This window comes from Nilaparvata lugens, chromosome 2, assembly GCF_014356525.2.
Source record: "Nilaparvata lugens isolate BPH chromosome 2, ASM1435652v1, whole genome shotgun sequence".
Taxonomy (NCBI): Eukaryota; Metazoa; Arthropoda; class Insecta; order Hemiptera; family Delphacidae; genus Nilaparvata; species Nilaparvata lugens.
In genome coordinates this window covers 37,420,079-37,444,019 of record NC_052505.1, presented here as the reverse complement: position 1 = coordinate 37,444,019, position 23,941 = coordinate 37,420,079, and positions in this window count along the sequence as shown.

Below are 23,941 nucleotides of genomic sequence, written 5' to 3'. Positions count from 1 at the left end.
ATTATAATGTGGCATTCACAGACTGAATCAAGATAACGAGCTCTGAAATTCTAGAATAAAAATATCACGCTCAGCTGAATAATAACGTTTTCTCGTTCCAGAGAATTTCACCAGAGATTATTATGGCTCTTGTCACTCATAAGTGCCAAGGATTACTGGCCGACCAAAGTGAGTTATGAAATAATCACTGGCACGAAACCAGCAACTTACCTTTCCTATTTTAATACTTTCAGTGTCAATGTCTGTTATAAAAAAGATAAACTCACTTATGATGCTAGTCTCAATGCCACAAGTCTTCACATTTTGAGAGTTGTAGAAGTGGAATTTCAATGGATATGATAGGCCTACTTTATAAGAACTAATGTTTGTACTGTTATGTTGAATGAAGATGAAATTTTCTATGAAAATATAAAATAATTTAATAGTTTCATCAAATTATGAAATGAATGATTTTTGTAGTCGTGATATATTTTAATTAATAAAGAAATATTTTTATAATACAGTAATAATTATTATGAAATATTCGAGAATTCAATTTTTTTTAAATAATTGTTGATTGATAAAAAAAATTTCGGTAAGGCTTTTTTGCCATGTGCAAAAATTATTCATCAGAATATTTATTAATTATATTTTACAGTTGTTCATACAATAGTTTTTTTTAAATAATTATAATCTGTAATTTTTCTAATGAATTATTGTCCTAACACAAGCATGCAGCTCAGTGTAATAAGTATATGGGTATTTGATTATAAAATATAAATAAGACACATGGACAATGATTAACAAATTAGAATTATCCTAATTAACCAGCTTTTCGCTTGAAACCCGTATAATTATGCAATAATATTATGCCTTGGTGACAGCGTTACCAATAGTTATAATAATTTATAATTATTACTGTACTAGCTCACCCGGCGAACTTCGTACCGCCAAAAAGTCAATGTATCTCATGTCACACTTGACTTTATTTGGTGTATCATGAAATTTATTTGACAATCAATATTTTCATTCACATCTCAATACGGACTTCCTATGTGCTTAGTCATGCAGCATTTATTATTCCGAAAACATACTCTTCTCAATCAATTGGTAGTAATATCTATCAGTAAAGTGTTGAATAAAAAAAAATAGGTTAAATGTGTTTTAAAGATGAATTTTTATGTTTCATAGTTGTTGATTGTCAATAGATGGTCTAGAAAATATGCGATGTACGATGAATCACACAGAATTCCATATTCTTTACATCTTCCATTTTAGGATGAATATAAGCTAAGCTAAATTCAAAAAAAATGTAAATTATTCTGTCATCCTTCAGTAATTAATGAATGCAATATGAACACTTCTCTTTCATGAGGTGAATAATTTTTTCCCAACATTTTCCAGTTTCTCAATGATAGGGGAGTGATAATTATTAGTATAGGTCTTCTAAGGAACGATTATCTATAGCTGGTACCAATCAACTACACTAGCTTCAACTCCAAACTACCGTTTCAATACCAGTACACAATTTATCACAGGGTGACGTGTTTATTATACAGCTGGTAAGTTCATTTGCTAAATAATATTATCACAATATGATCTAAAATCATGATCATCTTTCCGTTCTTCGGTGGCCGCTCGGCCGAAAATTTCGAAAACATAGTTCTGTAAAATATATTAATAAATAATTATTATTAGCCCCCCTATTAAAATTTCTGGTCAGAATCCATCACCAATATTCACACAACATATTCCCAAAGTTTCATGCCGTTCTGTCAAGTAGTTTTCAAGTCTATAGGGAACAAACAAACTAATACACAGACATTCATTTTTATATAGGTATATAGATAATTTTAGAATATCATGGATGGATCTGATCGTATGGGTGGATTAGAATCAAGATCTGCAATAAAGTGTAACAGGAAAACGCATAACTTTCATATGAGTTCTCTAAAGAACTTTTCTCCTTGACGCTGTTACCAATAATTGGCATAATGTTATTGCATAATTTTACGTTTTTCAAGCGAAAAACTAGTCAGTAAGGATAATTCTAATTTGTTAATCATTGTCCATGTGTCGTTAATGCTTTCTAAAACATTATCCCTCTGCTTTGGAAATCTGTTGCAACCTATCTAGCTACCGTATTGAGAATTTAACGTTTTGTTATCACTATATTGTATTACATGCAAATATCGAAGTATATATAATATCATTGAATAGAACCATAATTTCAAAGTGGGTAAATACATCATGTGAAGTGACATAAAATAATATAATTATAATAATTCTGTAATAAGAAATATGTACAGTATTATCATTTTGAAGGAAAATTGCATTGTCATTGCTTTTAAAAATTCTATGAAATCTGATCTTGAGAATTTTAAAAGAGAAATAGCCCAGAAATCCTAGTAAAGTTGGTGATAACAATTGACAAAAGTATTGAGCCTTGAGAAGTGACAAGTCTTATTGTTAAAGTTATCATATTGTCATTGATTTTCCGTATAATTATATGTTTATTCAATGCTCCACTCTGGAAGCTGACCCCAGAATTTTTTATCGCGTTATTGTGATATGTGACGCTCCAAAAAACTATGTCACTATTCAAAACCATTACTGAAATATACTTTTATGGGCAGCCCACGAGTCCCATTGAATGAACTTTGAATGCAGCTGACATTTCAATAATGTTCCTACATTTTCAGCCCCCAATGTAATGTCTTTATTTGGATCAGCATAGTCCTTCCACACTGAACATGTTAATTTCTCTATTATTTGCCATTACATTTTTTGAAGAGAAGTTAACCTACATTTTTATTTCAGATCAATTCACAACAATATGTGTCATAGTTGATCATAAAAGCGTGCAAGGTCCATACTATTGAAACCCTTTCCATTATAAAAAATACATATTTACATTAAATTTCAACAAAAGCGTTTTTGTTATTCAAACTGTTATTGGAATGAATGCTGGAAATAATATTGTATTTATTGTGATACAGTGACACACATTTTCTGAATAATATCATTGTCTTCCCACGTCGCTCTTATTTTTCATCTTTATTTTTCATTTCACAGATGCTGTCTTATCTTCAGGTTAGGATCATTGTTTTCAATTTCCATGTCTTTAGTTTGTTGAGAACAGCAGCCTCTAAGTTATATTCAATTTTTATAATATAAAAGACTTACTTTGTCACAGGAAACTTGCAATGTGAGCCTACGTTTGCTGCTGAAATTTCAATGAGAAAAAATGACAAAAATACTTCCCTGTTTTTGAAAAATTAAATGTGAATGCAACTTTGGTGGATTATCCAACTATGGTAAGTTTGGTTTTCGTTTTCAGTCTGTACTCAAAGTTCCAAGTTTTCTCAAGGAGGTTTGTCAAGGTAACATTTGTTATTTGTGTTAGCAATTTTCAGTCTCACCTGATAAAGGAAATTTCTCTTGTAGATGGACATAAATAATAATTAGGTGAACCGATTCACAATTAAATTAATTATTTTTTTAAATTTGAAGATTTAAAAAAAATCATCAATGAATAATGCATATTCAAATATGAAATGTAATAAAGTATTGGGTTGGATTAAAATAATAATCGAATTAGATATGAGTATCGGTAGTAATTCCTCTAACCGGAAAACTAGACGCTAATCTTATTCACTCCATTCACATAATTTATTGTGTATTAAGCCTTCATCGTATAAATCTATTGATAATTCTACTCCAAACAATGAGAAGCATTGAAGGCTTTCTATAGCTTTGATTAGGAGAATAACCTTTGAAAGACCGTTCAGGACTCAATTCAAAAATCCTGGAAACTCTCCAAAAGTCGATTGCACAACCTTGATGCGTTCCAGTTGATGAGATGCAACTCGCAGTAATTGAAACGCATTTATTTGAGCATCCATCACAGGTAACTAGGCCACTTGAGGTCTGAGTCTGACTAGCAATTATCGGACTTTCCTCGAGTCCCTCCCTCGGGTATTTCACGAACTGACTGTCCAGCCAAACACGAACAACTGGAGTCATTCCGTACATAAAGAGAGCCTTGGCTGTGTGAGGAGAGCCTTGTAAGTTACATTGAAGCAGCCACTCTCTCATTAATTCAGAGCCGAACCCTTAGCTGGCCTGCCTGGCCTATTGTTTCCCATAACTAAGCAGGGACACAACGCGCTCTTTTCGAGATCTTGCAAATTAACGTTGAAAGCCAGATGCTAGGAATAAAGCTTACAAGCAGATCGTGCGCGGACAATGTCATTGCTGGAGAATTCCTCCGATATCTTCGTTGACGGGCATCCTTGAATTTCAACAAATGTATGATTTGTTCACCAATTTATCGAGGTTTTGAAGTGATTATTTATTCATCTCACTAATCAGTGACTTTCAAGACAAATGGTTAGAGCCTGGGGATAACGTAAAAATATATATGAGGTATCGTGAGAGCGGAATAATCCTTCGACATCTATATAGGATTAAAATAGATAGGCTTCATGCAAGAGTAGATAACCATGAATAAATTGAAAGTTTTAGTTGCTTGATTGAATAAAGCATTCATAACTGTATACGCTCATCGACAACTATAAATAGCAAAGTTTACCACTTTCATGTAACAATCTCATCCATGAAATTGTTTTTCCAGGTTGAAAAAAATGAAGTGATCTATTAAAATATTCCAATGCAATTTATTGATATCATTTGTATGGATCCTCGCAGGCTTTTCTTATAAAGTGATTGTTGAGCTCTTGTCCTTTAATGGGACCATAAAAACTATGATAACAAATTAGACAGCGTCTTATTTATGAGTTTCTCACCATTTAAAAAGTAAAATTTGTATTATTCTGTTCCCAACCCTCTCTAATTCTTATTAACTTTACATTTGTTGTGTTTCTCTAACCGCTATGTTTAATTATACCCAGCTACTATCATTTTCTTTAAATTGTATAATATTTTCTATTTTGAGACAGCTCCATTATTTCCAACTTACTTTTCCTTAGTTGACCTAGCCTACTTGTAGAGCTGCTATATGACAATGTCAAATTTACAATAATTTATTGACTAACTTAGGCCTACTCTACATAGAAGTCCTCAAATACATTTTTATGGGCTGTCATAATTTTGTATTTTGTTTTATGTATTATTTTTTGTGTGTTATGATGACATCTATTTGCATGCAGTATGCGATCCTCGATACCTGATCAAACTTGTTACAGATCCGAAAACCGAAAATCTCTCCGAACTTTCGTACTGAGTTGTAAGCGCATAAAATTTATCCATCTCCGAAATTCTAGATATTCCCACTTGGAAACAAAGATTCTTCACAAATGATATTGAATCCGAAACAGGATTCCACTAACAAGACTCTATCAGACTGTCCAATATTTAACATGCTTCACATGTTGTTCTAAAAATAGCTAACAAGATGACCTTTCGACTTGCATCAGAGTTCAAGCTGAGCTAACAACATAGCATCAACCTTCTTACCGTATCCAATTATTATCACTTGTCATTCTATTTTATTAATCTACAAAACAAATCTAATACGAAGACACGCAATGATCTGTCTTTCGGAGTTTTTTATTTTCTTCAATACCATCTAGAATATTCAGCGACAGTAATTAGTAAAATTCAAAAATCAAGTAATTAGTATTTTTTTGCGGATTTGGAATTCTCTTTTCAATGCTTCATCATTCCTTCATAGTTCTTCACGACTTCTCTACTTTTAATAGATCCTATCCTCTCCTTCTATCAATTCCCTTCATCTACATTATCCTACTGATTCTCTTTTTACTTTCCTTGCCCTATTACCATAGGTAAGGAAAGTATTGCTTTCCAAAAAAAATTAAGGTACCCTAATTTCATGTTTTCTATACGTTTCAAGGTCCCCTGAGACCAAAAAAATGATTTTTGAGTGTTGGTCTGTGTGTGTGTGTGTGTGTGTGTGTGTGTGTGTGTGTGTGTGTGTGTGTGTGTGTGTGGTGTGTGTGTGTGTGTGTATGTGTGTATGTCTGTGAACACGATAACTCCATTCCTAATTAACCGATTGACTTGAAATTCTAAACTTAAGGTCCTTATACCATGAGGACCCGACAATAAGGAATTCAATAAAATTCAATTCAAGATGGCGGAAAAAATGGCGGATAATTACTAAAAAACCATGTTTTTCACGTTTTTCTCGAAAATGGCTCCAACGATTTTCTTCAAATTTATACCATGGATAGCTATTTATAAGCCCTAACAACTGGAATAAGTCTCATTTCAGGGAAAATTTCAGGAGCTCCGTAATATTCTTGAGAAAAATGGCGGATAATGACGAAAATACCATGTTTTTCACGGTTTTCTCGAAAACGGCTCCAACGATTTCCTTCAAATTTATACCATGGATAGCTATTTATAAGCCCTATCAACTGGCATAAGTCTCATTTCAGGGAAAATTTCAGGAGCTCCGTAATATTCTTGAGAAAAATGGCGGATAATGACTAAAAAACCATGTTTTTCACGGTTTTCTCGAAAACGGCTTCAACGATTTCCTTCAAATTCATACCATGGATAGCTATTCATAAGCCCTATCAACTGGCATGAGTCTCATTTCTAGGAAAATTCCATGAGCTCCGTAATATTCTCGAGAAAAATGGCGGATAATTACTAAAAAACCATGTTTTTCACGATTTTCTCAACAATAACTTGACCGATTTTTTTCAAATTCATACCCTGTATAGTTATTTATCAGCTCTATCAACTGGCATGAGTCTCCTTTCTGGGAAACCAATGGGGGGTCCACCCCATCCTTGGGAAATGGACTTAGTAACCTCCTTCTCGTGCATGAGGTAGGTAGGTAGCGCAGTTAATAAAAAGAACACATAGTCGAGATATTTCATCTGTAGAACAGCTGTTTTGACGACTTTGAAAAAATGACGACTAAAAAAATCATCGAATTTCACAATTATTCACACAAAGAAAAAGTACTTTGAAAACAATTTTATATACACATATACAGAAGTCTGATCGCAGTTTCAAATATGAGCAAGGAAAGTTGTGTGAGTGTACCACACCAGATTTTTATTCATGCTAAGTTTAGCCATCCACTTTTTTCCTGTCTCCAGGAGAAATCTTTTGTTGATGTTTTACTGCATATTATTTCACCCTTCTCTTCCCTCTGACCAGTGTTCCTTTCTTTTCTATTATATCTTGGTAATTATATTGTTCTATTAATAACATGCTTGCAATATGCGATATCCATTCACCTATCATCTTATGCTACCCTTAATTTCGCCCTCATATTTATTTTTCTTGACAACTCATACCCCTTCAAATCATCTCATGATATCCTTCATTTCCCCCGTATTTTCATTTTTCTGATCCTTCACGGCTTTTTCAGTCAACTTCCAAAATCGTTCTCTCTTCTCATACAGTCCTACCAAGCTCTATCGCTTTCCACTCATTTTTCTCCACACTACAACATTTACCTATTCTCTCACTTTCTTTTCCCTTTATTTTGTCTCTCTATTCGGAGCAGGCTGCTCAAATGAAAATAATAAATAGCATGACCTCGCGCCCGCGTATTGTTTCACTGCTTTGTATTTTAGCAGCCTATAAAGTGGCAGCATCGACCTTATCAAGAAGGAGCCAATATTGGAGAATTGGTGTTATCTTAGTGCTGGTCATTGCCCAACGGCCATTCCCACTATATACCACTTCTAACTTGACTCTCATTCTTTTCTTCTTCGTCTTCATCTTCTTATTTTCTCTCTCTTTTCCTCTTCCATCTCCCGTCTTCTCTTATTTCTTCTTCCACATCGTCTTCCTGTTCTTTTTTTTCCACTTTCTCATCTTTTCTTTTCCCTTCTTTATCCTTTTTCTCCATTTCCATCTTTCCATATTACTCCTTATCCTCTTTCTCTTCTTTAAACTTCCCTACTACTGTACTGTACTATTCCTTCTTCTCTTTCCATCTTCTTTTTTCTTATAATCTTGAATATTCTTTTAATATTCTTCTTCTATGATAATTGCATTCTTTTTCCTCTTCTTCTTTTTTCACCTTCTCGTCACTATCTACTTCTTTTATCTTCTTCCACTATCTTCTCCTTCTCCTTTCTTTTTCTCCAGACTTCTTCTGTTTTCTTCTCCAATCTTTTCCTTCTCCAGTCTTCTTCTCTCTCCTGCGTCTTCTTCTTCTTCTTGTCCGTCCTCTTCTCCTTCTCGTTTTCCTTTTTCTCCTTCTTCTCCTCTTCCTTCTTCTTCTCGTTCACCTCAACTTTACTCATATCTTAAAAATATATTCATTCATTCAATCCTCCTCCTACCAAGCCTTCTCTTCCTCATCATTCTCCTTTTTCTCTTCACTTCGTATTTTTCTACTCCTCCTTCTACTACTCTTTGTCCTTCTTCTACCCCTTCTCCTCTTCCTCCTCCTCTTCTTCCTCCTCTCCTCTTCCTCCTTCTTTCGGGTTCCTTCGTCTTTTTCTACTATTTCTCCTTCTTCTCTTTATTTCATCTTCTTTTCTCTCCTACTCTTCCTTCTTCTACTCCTCTCTGCTTCTTTTCCCTTTTTCTTCTTCTTCTCCTTCACTGCCTATTCACCACATGCCGCTATTGCAGCAATCCTTCTCCATCTCTGTCTTTCTCACCACATGGCCTTCAAATTGATTCGCGGCTGAAAATAATTGAAATTCTCTCATAATTTAATTGTGGTCTGCGCCGCACACAGAGCGTGCGTAGTCACGTGACCCAGCGTCCAATCAAGAAGACAGTAGGCAATAGGCAATAGCCTTAGTAACCTTCAACGTTAATTCATACGGGATTGATTTGTGTCGTAAGCGACACTTAGCCCAAATGAAAATGGAATGCACGTCTCAATTTTCTGTATTGCACAAATTCTGGGTCTCCTATTCAATTAATGGTTGTGCTCGAAACCTTATAGCTTGTGAAGCTTGAGGTGGTTATGATTGGTCGAAACCTTATTAAACGAATTCTTACGCCAACTGAACTGAGAGCATCTGAAGAATAGTTTTAGTCAAATCAGACATGGCATGGAGGTTTCTTATTGGTTTCCATTCTTCTGTAGAAGATTTTAGTTTTACCTTGGATTTTCTCTCACTTTTTGTGGGTTTTTATAGGGAAACATTCCAATTCTAAAAGAGAGAAAATAAGGGAGGAATAAATCAAATAACTAACTCTCCTACTCCTGGGTTTTTTTGGAGTACTTATTGAAAGTTATGATATGATTATATTAAAATTATGATATGATTATAGTATTATGAAAGCTATTCAACATCGAAAGTAAATTGTTAGTTGCATTTGCCAAATCTATCAAAGTTACTACTCAATGAAATTTCACATGTCCATTAGTAGACGGACCTCACAGATACACAGGTATATGGCCAGTGAGGCAATCTGTAAATCGAATTTCAAATCTCTGTGAATTTCTTTACCTATTCTTCTTAGCACCGAAATGTCTAATCAATAATCCCTGCAAACTAGTTTCAACTAAATCACCTGCCAGCCTGGTGTAGGCCTAGTGGTATGGGCCTTGCAGCTTCAGCACGCTACGCTGGTCGTGGGTTTGAATACCGCAGATTGACATGGACGACTGATCATCAGCTCACCACCATTTCCATCATCATCAATTATTTATTCTATTACCCACGCACAAGCAAAATAGCTTATTTGGGTATCATCCGCAATGGAAATGAAAAATCTACTTTGTAATGTGTGTATGAGTGAAGTATACTATAGAGTTTGTTGTGTGACAAAAACAACTGAAACGTTCTGCAGAATATCGAAATGCAAGTGCTAATTAACATCTGTATTTTGTCACTGTAAACTCTCTTGAATGAATAGGTGTGTAGCTCAACAGAGTGTTCACACATGACCTCTGGCACATCATTACATAAAACAATAGTGAGATTAGTGATAAATTATTACGTGTAAACATAGTTATAGCCAACATGAGTCTCGAAACAAACACAGTAGCTAGAAGTAGTCATCTTGCAAGATATTCTTCTGTTTATGGATGTGTAAAGCAACAGCAAACTGATGAACTCCATGGAGTTTAGTGAACGTCGGTCGTTCAGTGGTTGGTTGCATGTGTGGGAAAAAGTTTCACGCTCATTACGTAACACGCCGTACAGCAAACAAAACGCAGGTTATACACGCATGCGTGAGTTAGCTCTTAATGGTAGCCTTTATCAATCTCCTGTTGATTTTCATCTCTCTTACTCCTTGATCAATCGTATTTCTCTCTTCATTTTTCTCTTCTACTTGCACCTTGCTTCTCTTCCATGAAATAAGAGTGTTTCAATCTTTTAATCAACAACCATCTCTTTCATTCACTTCTCATTGAAATCTCTCTTTCTCATATTTTCTCTCTCGCACTCCATTCCACTCTACCACATTCCCTCACTCACCTCCTTTCCTTAGCTTCTTCCTCTTTGTACCCACATTGAAAAACGCACCTTGTCATCTCCAAGTATAGTAGTTTTCAAATAACGTGTCAGTTCGTCATTTGTAGAGTCCAGATGTACATCTGTCAGTCTGCGGGCTAACTGGTTGTATGGGTCGGGTTACACCCACCTTCATGTTCATTTTTTACTCTTGTATTTCAACCTGTCTCATTTTTATTCACTTTTTCCTGTTCACTCTTATCCTACCAATTTTATCTATTTATTTATTCATTTATTTATTTATTCATTTATTTATTTATTCATTTATTTATTTATTTATTTATTTATTCATTTATTTATTTATTCATTTATTTATTTATTTATTTATTCATTTATTTATTTATTCATTTATTTATTTATTTATTTATTCATTTATTTATTTATTTATTCATTTATTTATTTATTCATTTATTTATTTATTCATTTATTTATTTATTTATTCATTTATTTATTTATTTATTTATTCATTTATTTATTTATTCATTTATTTATTTATTTATTCATTTATTTATTTATTTATTCATTTATTTATCTATCTATTTATTTATTTATTTATTTATTCATTTATTTATTTATTTATTTATTTATTTAATCTTTCAGAACTACACAACTTTCCAGAAAAGTATTGTAAATATTTTCCTCTTCCTTCTTATTCTAATCTTCTCTCTGTTTCTCCATTATCTCTCATTTTATATTTTTGACGTTCTCTCTCTCTCTTTTCCCAGCACAGGAGGAATTCCCATAAATGTACTCCATCTTTTCACTTACTCTCCTAACCTATGTGTCTCTCCTTTTTCTGTTCTTCCATCATCCAGTTCTCTTCCTCTCTCCCTCTTTTTTTCATCTCTTTACCAAACGAGGAATGTAACGAGTGACGAAATAAATAATTATCGGTTCACTTTCTCCGTTATCAGCAGGCGGCGGCAGCAGGTTGTACATGGACTTGAAGTGGTGGGCGCGTTTCATATATTGGCCAAAAGTCGCTCTCAATCCTATCCTAACTAGTCTAGAAAATCTGGAAGTTCACAATGCCTTCTATATACGTTCATAGGCTAATATATGTTTTACAATACCCAGTGTATAGCCTATATCATGCATGTAATGATGGTGATGGCTTGAGGGAGTGGCGCTATTTCAGTGAGATATATTTCAAACTTTCAGTGTTCCTCATAAATACGCTTCCCATCCAACCAAAGCTGACAGTATCTCATGAATTTCACTATAACGCTTCTATTTTGCAAGCAGGCTGCAGTATCATTATTTATTATTTAGTAACGCACTCGATAGACATGTTAATATGCCTACTATAAACACGCTGATCTCATATATGACGGTCCTGAACAAAATTTCCATAATAGACATAATAATGTTGAAAGGTCGATATGTTAGAAAGTGTTATCGAACTTTTAAAATGCTATAAATCGTTTACCGTTGTTAGGGCGTTGGCGAAATTTGAATGTGTGAAAGGGTTATGTTCAGGGAAGGGTCAGTTCGGAAATTTATGGTTCATGAATTGATATAAATACACATTCAGTATTGTAATGGAGTTCGATTTCTAGTTTATGTAACATAATTGAACAATCATTGAATGTTAAGATCAATAACATGAGTCATCTCAATCCCAATTTTCTACGATATCCTGTTCAAGATTATTCAATGAGTGGTAAATTGGCTACGTTGAATTAAGTTGCGCTAATTTTTTTGTCAATTGTAACGGCAATCTTAAGGCTTTCTACTGGTGATATTTTTCATTTTTTTCGATTTTTATATCATTAAGCTATGAAAATGGAAAAGTTTCCTCAGGAAAACATTTTATTTTCCGATCATTACTTTTTGAGATATGAGCGCCTAAAGTTAAAGTTTTTGGGACAGAACATTTCAAATTCGGTAAGAGATAAATCCATGAGATTTAGAGGATAAATTCTTCATAGAATTGTTGATTGGATAAAAAATTTCTAAAAATATCAATTTTTGAAAAAGTTTTTCAATTTACTAAAAATGACCAAAAATAACTTTTAGTTCTGGCGGCGAATTGATCGAATCGAAGTGATAATATTCTGCTGTTGCTGTTGTTGGATACGAGTCCTACTCGAGATGGGTTAGAGTGGCCTCATCGTGTAGTTATTCTTGGTAAATTGAATAACTTTCTCAAAGATTGTTATTTTCAGAATTCTTTTGTTTTATTCAATCAACAATACCATGAAGAGATCAGCAGCATAGAGATCCCGGGTTCAAACCCTCTAATTACCAAAAGTTTTTTAACCAGATCACTCCCGTGTTATCGGATGGGCACGTTAAACTGTCGGTCCCGGCTGAAGTATGACAGTCGTAAGGCCCATTGACGGCTTAAATTATATATTCAGGCGGTGGGACCTTCCCGCAAGGGACTCCCCTCCAACAAAAGCCATACGAATTTACTTTTTTTACCATGAAGAATTTATCCTCTAAATCTCATGGATTTATCTCTTACCGAATTTGAAATGTTCTTTCCCAAAAACTTTAACTTTAGGCGCTCATATCTCATGAAGTAATGATCGGAAAATAAAAATGTTTTCCTGAGGAAACTTTTCCATTTTGATAACTTAATGATATAAAAATCTAAAAACTTAGAAAAATATCACCAGTAGAAAGTTTATTTTTAGCCTTTGAACAGCCTTAAAGTACGAACCGAACAAGTGGGTCGCGGTGTAGATTTCGATTTCGATTGCGTTTGCATCCTAACATTTTGGTTGCGGAACTGTGGGAAAATCTTTAAATCCTATCTTCTCACCATTGCAAGTTGTAAACTTGACTCTTGAACCAAATCCAAATGTTTTGATGATTTGATTGTATGGTATGAGATGTTGTGGTATTTCTCCATATTTGAAAGAATATGACTTTGATATTGTCAATACCACTTTTATTTATTCGAAAATTAATTTATAATTCAGTACCAGGTTTAATGGTAAAAATGCTGAAGATCTGGTAGGTTTTACCATGGAACCTGGTACTGAATTATAAATTAATTTTCGAATAAATAAAAGTGGTATTGACAATATCAAAGTCTTATTCTTCCAAATGTTTTGATCAAATCGCTGTTCAGAAAAGTATGATATTTCAAATTAATATGATTTTTTGAACGATTCAATATTAGGCCTATTGGTTTTCCAACAGACTTGAACAAAGTTTATATTTTTGAATTCAAATTAAGGAATATTAAATCCATATTAGGCCTATATTATCAATCATTATAATCATAGTTATAAATGAACAATAATAAGAATTTATTTTGTGGATAGCTGTTATCATATCATTCATGTTTATCCTAAAATAATGAGTTGTCAATAAAAAATAGATTATGTAGATTAAATAGAAATTATTGGGCAAGTAAACTCTGCTGTCTACAGTGATTATGAATGTTTCTATAGTCTCTGTACTGCTGCCCAGTTACTTCTGCCATCTACCGGGAGAATTCGGAATAATATTTTCTGTTGACTAATCAGAGCACGGAAGGTGGAGCTGGGAAAAGTGTCTCACTTTTGTGAGTAAATAGTAAGTATTTTATTTTGTAGTTTTTTCTTTGTTGGTATTTGATTTTATTCTTCGTCTTCCAATTTTTCTGTATTCCTCTAATTCTGGTTCAATTTTTATTCTTGTCATTTTGATTTGAATTATCCAGCGGCTTATTTCCTGTATCCCGTTTAATGGAAACGAGAAATATTAGTAGGTGAATTTGAATTTCGTGAAAATTCTCCTGATATACTTAGATTAATCCTTTAGTATGAATAATATAACATGATGCATGATCATAGGTACAGGTATAAGTACTGCTTTTGAGTGAATAAAGTTAGGGGCGCTTAGGCTACAGTTTCAATTCCAAAAATTATATAAAAAGTAGATAAATTTGATAATTCAAAAAGACGAAGTGATAATTCAATCAAAATATAGAGTTGGCTTGTCCATGATAATAGCAACATTCTATTTGTAAAGTACTAAGCTACAATGAGAATTAGGATAATCAATGACAATTAGGGTATTACTGTACTACTATTAAGTCTACCACTTGTACACTGGTACTACCTATAGAATTCATCTATATAATATATAAAAGCGAAATGGCACTCACTCACTCACTGACTGACTTACTCACTCACTCGCAGAACTAAAAATCTACCGGACCAAAAACGTTCAAATTTGGTAGGTATGTTCAGTTGGCCCTTTAGAGGCGCACTAAGAAATCTTTTGGCAATATTTCAACTCTAAGGGTGGTTTTTAAGGGTTTAAAGTTCGTCTTTTAGCATGTATATTCTTCTTATTCTCTTAATTATAATTGAAAAATGGCCATACCATATGTTAATATAGAACTATAATCTAGAGAGAGTACCTCTTCGAAACAGTTGTTAACTGGTAACTAAATTAATAATTTTGTCAGGTTGGCATTAAGTTGAGTTGACTTTGTTAGGTTGGAACCAAGTTGAAGATTGAAATGCATTTATCGCGGAAAAATTGATTGGGCACTGCTACTTAGCTATTCCTGGGAATATTATATTACTAGCCGTCAGGCTCGCTTCGCTCGCCATATCCGTTTAGCCAGACGTTTATTCTGGACCCCCGACTGGATCGTCCTAACATTATGATAAAAATGCTCAAATGAAAAACGGATATGGCGAGCGAAGCGATCCTGACGGCTAGTCACAGTATACAAGTTATACTTAAATACTATAAGTTTTCTTAAAAATGAGTAGTAAGATGGTTTTAAACACCTAGAATTGATTTGAAAGTTGTGTGGAAGCAGAGACAAACGAATATCCGTAGTATTCCGTCTTTCTATCGTGGAAGTAATGTATTAGTTGCAAGTCAGTACAGTATAATCTAATCACAATTTAGTGATGTAGTCATGGGCTGTAGTATCAATAATGAAAGACAGAATAATATTATTGGGAAGCAATAATAGTACAGTAGTAATAGTAGTTCAATTAGTAATAAAGGTAGCAATCAGTGGGTCACACGACTACTGTACAGTCGTCGCAGGTCCCCAGGGACAGTGAAAGAGCAGTGGAGACTGGAGCACCGAGCTATGAGCAGGCTGCTAGCAGCAAAACGTGACTGTCACGTTTCATTTGCAGCAGATCGGCTGATATTTCGTCCGCTGATCGTTTTTGAATTATTCGTCTTGTTTGTGGATTATTAAAAGGAGGCGCCTGCGTCGCCCAGAGGCCATTCCTTGCACACTGCTGCAGAAGACGACCTTGTCCCACTGGCGGTCGGCCGCCCGCCACTCCCACTTCAAACTGGCAGCATTGGTTGGATGAGATGCTTTGATGTTATACACCACGGGAATGGTGACAGAAGTGAATCACCATAGTCGAAACGCACTCACTCGCATCTTTCCTTCTTTTATTCGGCATTTCTTTGTTGGTGCATTTTTTAGGAGACTGCTAATATGGCAAGGGATGTTCTGTAGTGAAGTGCGTTACTGTTGAAATATATTAAACATAAATTCAACCATATATGAATCACAAATTAGTGTTCAGTGTGATAAATAATTGAAGCTCTTTGAAACAAAAACAATTCTACTATTCCAAATTAATACCGAGTTTCAAAAATGTTGCCAGCTCTTCAATATTTTTGTTAGAGTGAGATTACCTCATTGAAATCACACAATATCAACGTTAGCTGTTCAAATGTTCAAGCTGGGTTTACACCAAAGTTAATAGCAAAATGTTAATAACTTAATCCTTATGAATTCTATTAGATTGAACGGAACTTGACAAGCACATATATTCATCATGTGTATGATAAGTTATGATCAATCTAATAGAATCTATAAGGATTAAGTTATTAACATTTTGTTAATAACTTTGGTGTAAACCCAGCTTAATAATTGTAAATTTCTTCTTTCTAATTCCAGAAATTTGTCTGTATTCTAATAATTTGATTAATTATTGATGTTTATCAGATTACTATTATTAACATGTTATAATTAGGCTCCTTCCATAAATAATAAATTATGAGAATCGTTCAGACATGAATGTAACGCATTGGACAGCATTAACTCCACCTTCGCTATTAATTGGCTTTATCGATTTCCATTTCATTTTTGAGTTCCAAATTTCATCTCTCATCCATAATATTACTCCTATTTTTAATACGTCTTGGATTATGGTATTGCTATTATTGTTAAGAATTTATATTTCTCCAATAATATCTCACACTGAAAAATACTCATCTCAAAAAGGATATTTTCTAAAAAAAAGTAGGATTCAGAATTTTATCCCTCTTTGTGTAGTTGAGAAGTTCATATTGTGGTACTTATTCGTATTAAATAAAAATACTAAGATTTAATAAAATCTTTTTATTTAATAGGATTCAGAATTATAAGAATATTATCTGTTTCAAATTGAAAGAAAGCATTCCTGTGTAATTACTAACAAGTGCCTTATTTAGACATTCTTGACTTGAGGCTATATCTTCAGAGTTATCTAATTCCAATATAATTATATTATGATATCTGATGTCCTCTAATCTTTTGTATCGAAAAATAATTCTATAGCACTCTCACATCCTCATTTTGAAGTTAGATGACGACATGAGATTTCATCTGAAACTAAGGTACTTGTTAGAAGCACAGATCTAACCTGTTTATTTAATCTATCATAGAAGGTATATGGCACTGCACTTGGCAGGTAACATACATCGTATGATCAAAGAGGACGAGAATAGGTTAAATTCTCTTCTAATACCTACAGTATATGAGTTTTCTGTGGTATGGTACATGGCATAAAATACAACATGATTGATTCTGACTAGCCGTTGGGTAGACACGGCTTTGTCCTTTAGAGTTTGGCGAAAATGTGACGAGCTTTATCAGTCGGACAGCAGAAGCACACAGGACACAGCAGCCTTGGCCCGGTCCCCTAAAGAAGACCCCTAAAGAGCCACAGCGCGGTGACAGGTCATTTGACATTCTCAGTCGCCGGCACCGGCCTTGGCTCCCTCATAGATTCGTCCCTCTAACGTGTTTCGTTTTCTTTATTGCCTGTCCAAGTTATTACAGCTTGTTTTTCTCATCAAAATAGAAAAAGTTAATTGCGGCCGCGTAAATACATTTCCGAAGCCAGGGTCGCGCAGTTGGCCAATCGTCATCAATTCGTGTCACCACTCATAATTATAAACCACAACTGTCCGACGCATGCATGACACACCTGACGAAAACGAAAGTAAGCTACTGGTCCTCAGAGGTTTTTGATCATTTCATTCGCGATTGTTTCGGCAAAAGCTATTTATTGTTTACTGGTGATGGCAAGCTCAGTTCACTTTCAATTTTGTTAATTTCACGTATAATTATGAAATGTGACAACCGATAGTCAACTGAACAATTACAAAGTATGATGCATCTTGCAGATTTGCAAAACAACAAATGAAATCCCGAAACCTACGTTATTTTAACAGTGGATATAGGTATTCAAATCACTACTTTTCGTTACAAATAGCCTTTGTGAAATTATGTTCATTCTCATATTATGTTCATCTTGATTCAGACCATAAAAGCCTCTGTCTATCATTTTTCCTAGAAAACTATTTCTCTAATTCCTTTTCGTCTTGCCATTTTTCTACTTATACTTCGTAGTATTTTCTGTATACTCATTAATCATTAACCACTCTCCTTGTGGTTCACATGCTATAAGCTCGTCTTATCACGGATATAAGCTATTTGTGTTTCTCAACTGCCATAAAGCCTGTATTTTCATCAATTATTATTAATTCACTGGCACTTAAATAATTGTAATATCTCAGTAATTTCCATCTGTATTTTTATTCTCTAAATTCGTATATTATGTGTTCGCTATTTATAATAAGTTTATATCTAATACGGTGTAATATTTCAAATATTTTATGATATCTCCTTAAAACTGTCCAAACCATCAGCTTTACTTTTTAATTATTGACTGATTTCTTCTCATTAAACTCTCTCTCACATCAACTGCATTATGTTTGTTATCTCTCCTCTTTATATGGTTGTCAACATTATTAATGAATGCAATTTAACAATCCAACCGTCAAATATTTCATAACTGATAATGCACTGTGTGAGAACAAATGCAATTAACAAAGAATGCAAAACACTCTTATCCTCTATTTTCAAGGCGCCTACTGCCAAGAAGGGTCACGTATACAATTGGCAGTCATTAGAGCCACCTGTAAGATAACAATCTGATTCAGTAATGAGCCGACGCAAATTGAACAATTAAGGTGTACGGTAATGTCACTGACCTAGCCCGAGATGGTTAGTGACCAGTGATAGTGACAGAGGGGAGGGCCTCCTACCGTCGTTTTTCAGTGACGGGCTATTTTCGATTTAAATAATAATAATCGGTTTCAACCGGTTTCCAGTAACCGGGTCACTTGCAGTCTGGAGTAGCGACCACAACACTCGAAGAATTCGGGTTTCGTCACTCGCCATAAGTCTAAGCTGGCGTCTGGCGGGTTAACGTCGACATTTATAAACAATATTCAAGTGTAGATACGCCTTTCTGGGGTTCGGATCACGATGGCGCGAGAATTATTGGCAAAGAAAGCCCCCGAGGTGGGTGTGGTGAGGTGGAGCTACTACTGTCAGCATTCTCTATTGATAACGGCAGTGCTTCCCATTCCACCAATGCTGACAGTCTCACTCAACCTAACCTACAAGCAACTAGCAACACTTCTTTGGCAACACTCGCTTTCTTTATTATTATATGTTTGCAAGCAGCTGTTGTGCGCGCTTCGAAACGCTAACCGCAAATCAACCGAATTACGCGCTTGTTAATTATGAAGTCTGCAGCTTGTTTTGAAATGATGCGAGCTGCGATGTAGGCCTGGCTTGTAGATGTGGAGATGAGTGCAGATTGCCAATCGTTCCAAAACAGGTGGTGATTGAATGTGTTCGAACTAAATGAATCGACAATTAAAATATTGTGTACAATAAATATAAAAAAGGATAAGTTCACTAACATACTATGTAAAATATAAAGACTCATAGAAGGGTACATTCATTTTCTGTCTGATAAAATTGAATATTACAAAAATGTTAACCCTGCCTCTTAGTAAATGTATCATCTATAATGGAGTAGCTCGAATAAACCTGCCTGGGCTGTCTTATTTTACTTGTAATCTCTCTTTGAGTTGTTCTCTGATGATACGCTGCACACTTATTTATATTCATCACATTATGACTACTTTACTTGAGGATCTCTTGTTGTACCTCCTGAAACAAGGTATTTGGTATCCTGAAAATTTATTATCAAGATGCGATATCACACATTTCCTGATTTAAATTTAAATTCATCAGTAATAATAATTATTACGTCACGATCTTCTTACCATAAGCATCAACATAAATTGCCACAGAATCAGAGTAGACATTGATCTATGTAGAGTATTAATTTTTAGAGATTGGGTTTATCCGTCATTCATTATCTATATAGATTATCTATATCTCTATAGAGATTATCTATAGAGATCATTCACTACTCCTCAAACAAAATGTTCTTCAATGAAGTTTAAAGTTCATCGGCGAAAACAAGGACCAGCTCTCCGAAAAATTTAGACAATCGTCACTCCTTGAAACTTTACCGAACAAGAGTGAGAAGAAGCGAGAATCATCCGCATAAACGGCTCCGGAAACAGAGAAAATAGATAAACAAGAAGCGGAAGTTTTTCTCGACGGAGATTTTCACAGCCCTTGAGTCTGACTGGAACAATGCGTTTCGAATTGGTGGCTGTCTTCTATGCTGACATTGGCCCACTTGCATTTACCCAGCAGCTGCCAACCCAGCAGAGACAGAGTCACTCAACCATCAAATAATAGCAATGGAAACGCAATCTAATCCCATTTTAACTAGCTTTCAACTGCTCTGCAATGAGCTCTATTTCAAGTTTATGTTTGTCATTGAGAAGGCTAATAAGGTAGTTATGATTGGCGATAAATATTGTTTTCAATAAGCATGATATTTTCACTAGAATGATTTAAGTGCATTTTATCAGCCGTGCTATGAACCGTGAGAAGCTGCTGGTAATAATAATCTCTGGAATATGGGAATAACAAAAATGCTGATCAATGATGAAAAATCAATCATTTCTATTGAAAGGGGGGATTAACTGTTGAATGACTTGGAATTGAATCTTATATTGGAGTGGGAATGTTGGAATTAGGTAGTTGGTTAAGGGATGTATATGGTTGGAGATGAAGCGGAAAAGACAGCAGAATAGGGAAATTCCGATAGAGAACGTGATATCTAACAGTGAGGAATGGGTCATACATAACTAAAGTAGTAGAGAATACAAAAATAACACAAGATTTTACCGTTAATTAACTTAACTGTGAACTTGGACTACGAACAGTGAATCTTCAAAATTGAGAAATCAAGTATTAGTCTATTCTGTTATAAATGAAATTTCTTGTATTGTAAGTCAATAGTTTAATAATATAAATAATAGCGGGTCGATGGAGCAGAATGCATCCATCAGGAAGTGAGTTACTGGAACATGTTGTGCATTAAAATTATTTTAAAAATTTTTATATTTTTTTTTAATTCATTGATACCGTACTCTATTATTTGTCACTCAGCTTCCATATCCAAATTTTGTTGCAATTATATTAGATGTTATGAATTATTTGAGTACCATAGTCATCAGCCGGAAACTAATACGAACCTTATGGTTTCACTCATCCTGTTTATTAATTGAATAATGAGGATGCGAATAATTGAACAATATTTAATATTATTTGATAATCTACAACCCGTGAGTGCTATACGAGCCGGAACATAGAGTTTTTTTTCAATTGCGGATGATACCCACATGACCTGTTTTCCGGTCGTGGGTAATGGAAAGTGTAATAAAAATGAGAATTTTTGATGCATTTTGGTTTACCGAAAAATTTCTAGAAGTGAAAAAGCTTTAGTCTCATGTACAAATTGCATTTTGTGCTCGAAATTTGTAAGAAGTAGTTTCCATTCAGCCATCTGTAAACACTTCCAGTCTCCATTCATAAACATCATTAGTGTCGAATAACCCTTAATTTATCCACCAGTCGAGGAAATCAGAGTGATTTTGAAATAGAAAACCAGTCACTATACGGGAAAAACTCGTAAAATATCATTGAGTAATGTGTTTCTAGTTGGCTCTGTATAGCGATCAATGTATCATTATGTAATAGTATCCACTACTAACCTAATTACTAGGATCAATTTGATGGAATCATGTAGTTCACTTGTATGACGGTTCGATCGATTTGAACATGTCTTGTTAAACAAATACGGTATCACATACAAGACAACCCAATTATAGTAACGTTAAAAGTTCAATCTTCATGTACTTTACATAATAGTTCCAAATGAGATCTTAAATAGACGGTTAATGTGTTTATTCATTACTTACATATAATGTGTTGAATGCTCGGAGCACAAAATCAGGAATAGTAGGACAGTAAGATCATGATTAGGAGATAGTTCCATGATGATTACTCCAGGAAATGTTCTGAATAATCCTTTACAGTACTACCTTCAGCATAATAATCCTTTACAGTATTCTATTGTCTTCTTCCTTTAGAGCTACTTTTGATATAAATAAATATATAAATCTGAGTACCCTGTTAAATGGAATTAGTAGCCGAAACATGTCGTGATAAAATAAGTAAAAATGGTACTCAGATTTATATTTTCATTTATATTCCTTTACAGTACTTTACAGTACTATAGAGGGCGATTCAAAAATGTTTGTCAATTTTCTCAGCAATATTATTAACAGATTCTTAACATGAAATCCACACCCAGCTTGTTCAAACAAGATCTTCGTCATTCAGTCGACCACATACAACATAATTGGGAATAATAAGTTTGATATGAACTAGATAACCAAATATTGGATAAATATAAAGAAATGATGAGGCAAATAATGTAGCAAAGAAGGTAACCTTCTTCACTATTTCTCAATTTACAAAAACATATCCGTCTTGATTCAATGAAATTCATTTCGAATTTTTCAAATTGTGCCAGTATTCAGCAACAAAAATATCCCTGACACAAGAAAACATTTTTGGTAGAAAGATTCACCAAGGTCTCTCCCAAGATAACGATAAATTATTAAAGTGGAAGAACAAATATCATTCCGTGAAATCTAAGTAATCACCCGATAATGTTTTCGAGTAGCCTTGTAGATGGCTCTCATGCTTGTTACAAATTTTCATTGCGATTGGATGGAATAATGTGGCATTTACTCAACATTCCACAGACAATGTTCAACGAAAGAATCGCTGATGATCCTTGTAATACATAAGTTGTACGGGCCGGCCACTGTTACCATAATAATCTCAACCTAGAAAAAGTAATTTTTATAGCACGCTTTCATTGCTTCCTCTCCGCAAGGTCATCGTAAGTTTTAATGTTACACATTCGGGAAAACAACGGCTCAAATTTCGTGATGATAACTTAACACTGAGCGTCCACTGAACTGCAACCTTCACTGCTAACTAGCTCTCTAGCTCTCCACTGCACTTTATCTTTTCGTCATACTTTATTATATAGCAAATAATCAGCAATCATAATAATTTCTGGCTAGATAAATCTCGACAAGCTGTGCGAGAGTATTAGAACGTAATTCAAAAGCGCAATCAAAGCTGAAAAGAATACGTCCTTTCGTGTTAACTTCATCACCGAAGTAAATTGCCAGGTACAGTGGCGTTTTCGTAGCAATCATTTTTATGTATTTCTCAAAAGGTTACGCTTGTTTCTAAATCTGATAGCAATTATCATGATACACAGCATTTGAACTTACAGGAATATTTATTGTTATTTCTGAAAGCCAACTCTATGAATTGTAATACAGTACAGTAATAAACTTCTATTCCATTTTCTTGGTGATTTTTAACGTTTATCAATTTATTTTTGCCTTTCAAATCTATTATTATTCTTCATCTCTTTCTCATTGTCTTCTATTTTATATTTAATTTTTTCAATTCGATTTTTTTCCAATTACCTGTAGAATCAAAATAATGGAAACTACATTTATATCAGAAAAATGAAAATTTACTCATATGTTCGTTGTGGGAGATTTTCTATCCAAAGTTTTGTAGTATTCACCCTTACTGTACATCGTTCATCCTCACATACTTGTGCCTTCTATATAGTGTTGCAATTACAACCTTCTATAGTGTTGCAATTCGCTTAGACCCCAATTGAATAAAGTTCACAAATTCATAACAAATTCCAAATTTGAAGCAAACTTCATAGTGCAAGTCAATGAAACTTCTATTTACTACTAAGAAAATATTTAAAAAAAGACTAGGAGTTATTCATTAAAAAACAAAAAAAAAATAATACAATAACTGATTTCATGTAGAATGAATCACGAGGATGTCTGTAGTCTTTTATTCAGAGCCACTCATACGAGTCTCTACAGAGCCTATACAAATCATCCTCTTCAGAGCCTAAAAGTTGCCCATCACCCTTCTCACTTTCCATTTCTAATGACATCCAAAACCGACATCGTTTCCATGAAGAGTGGTG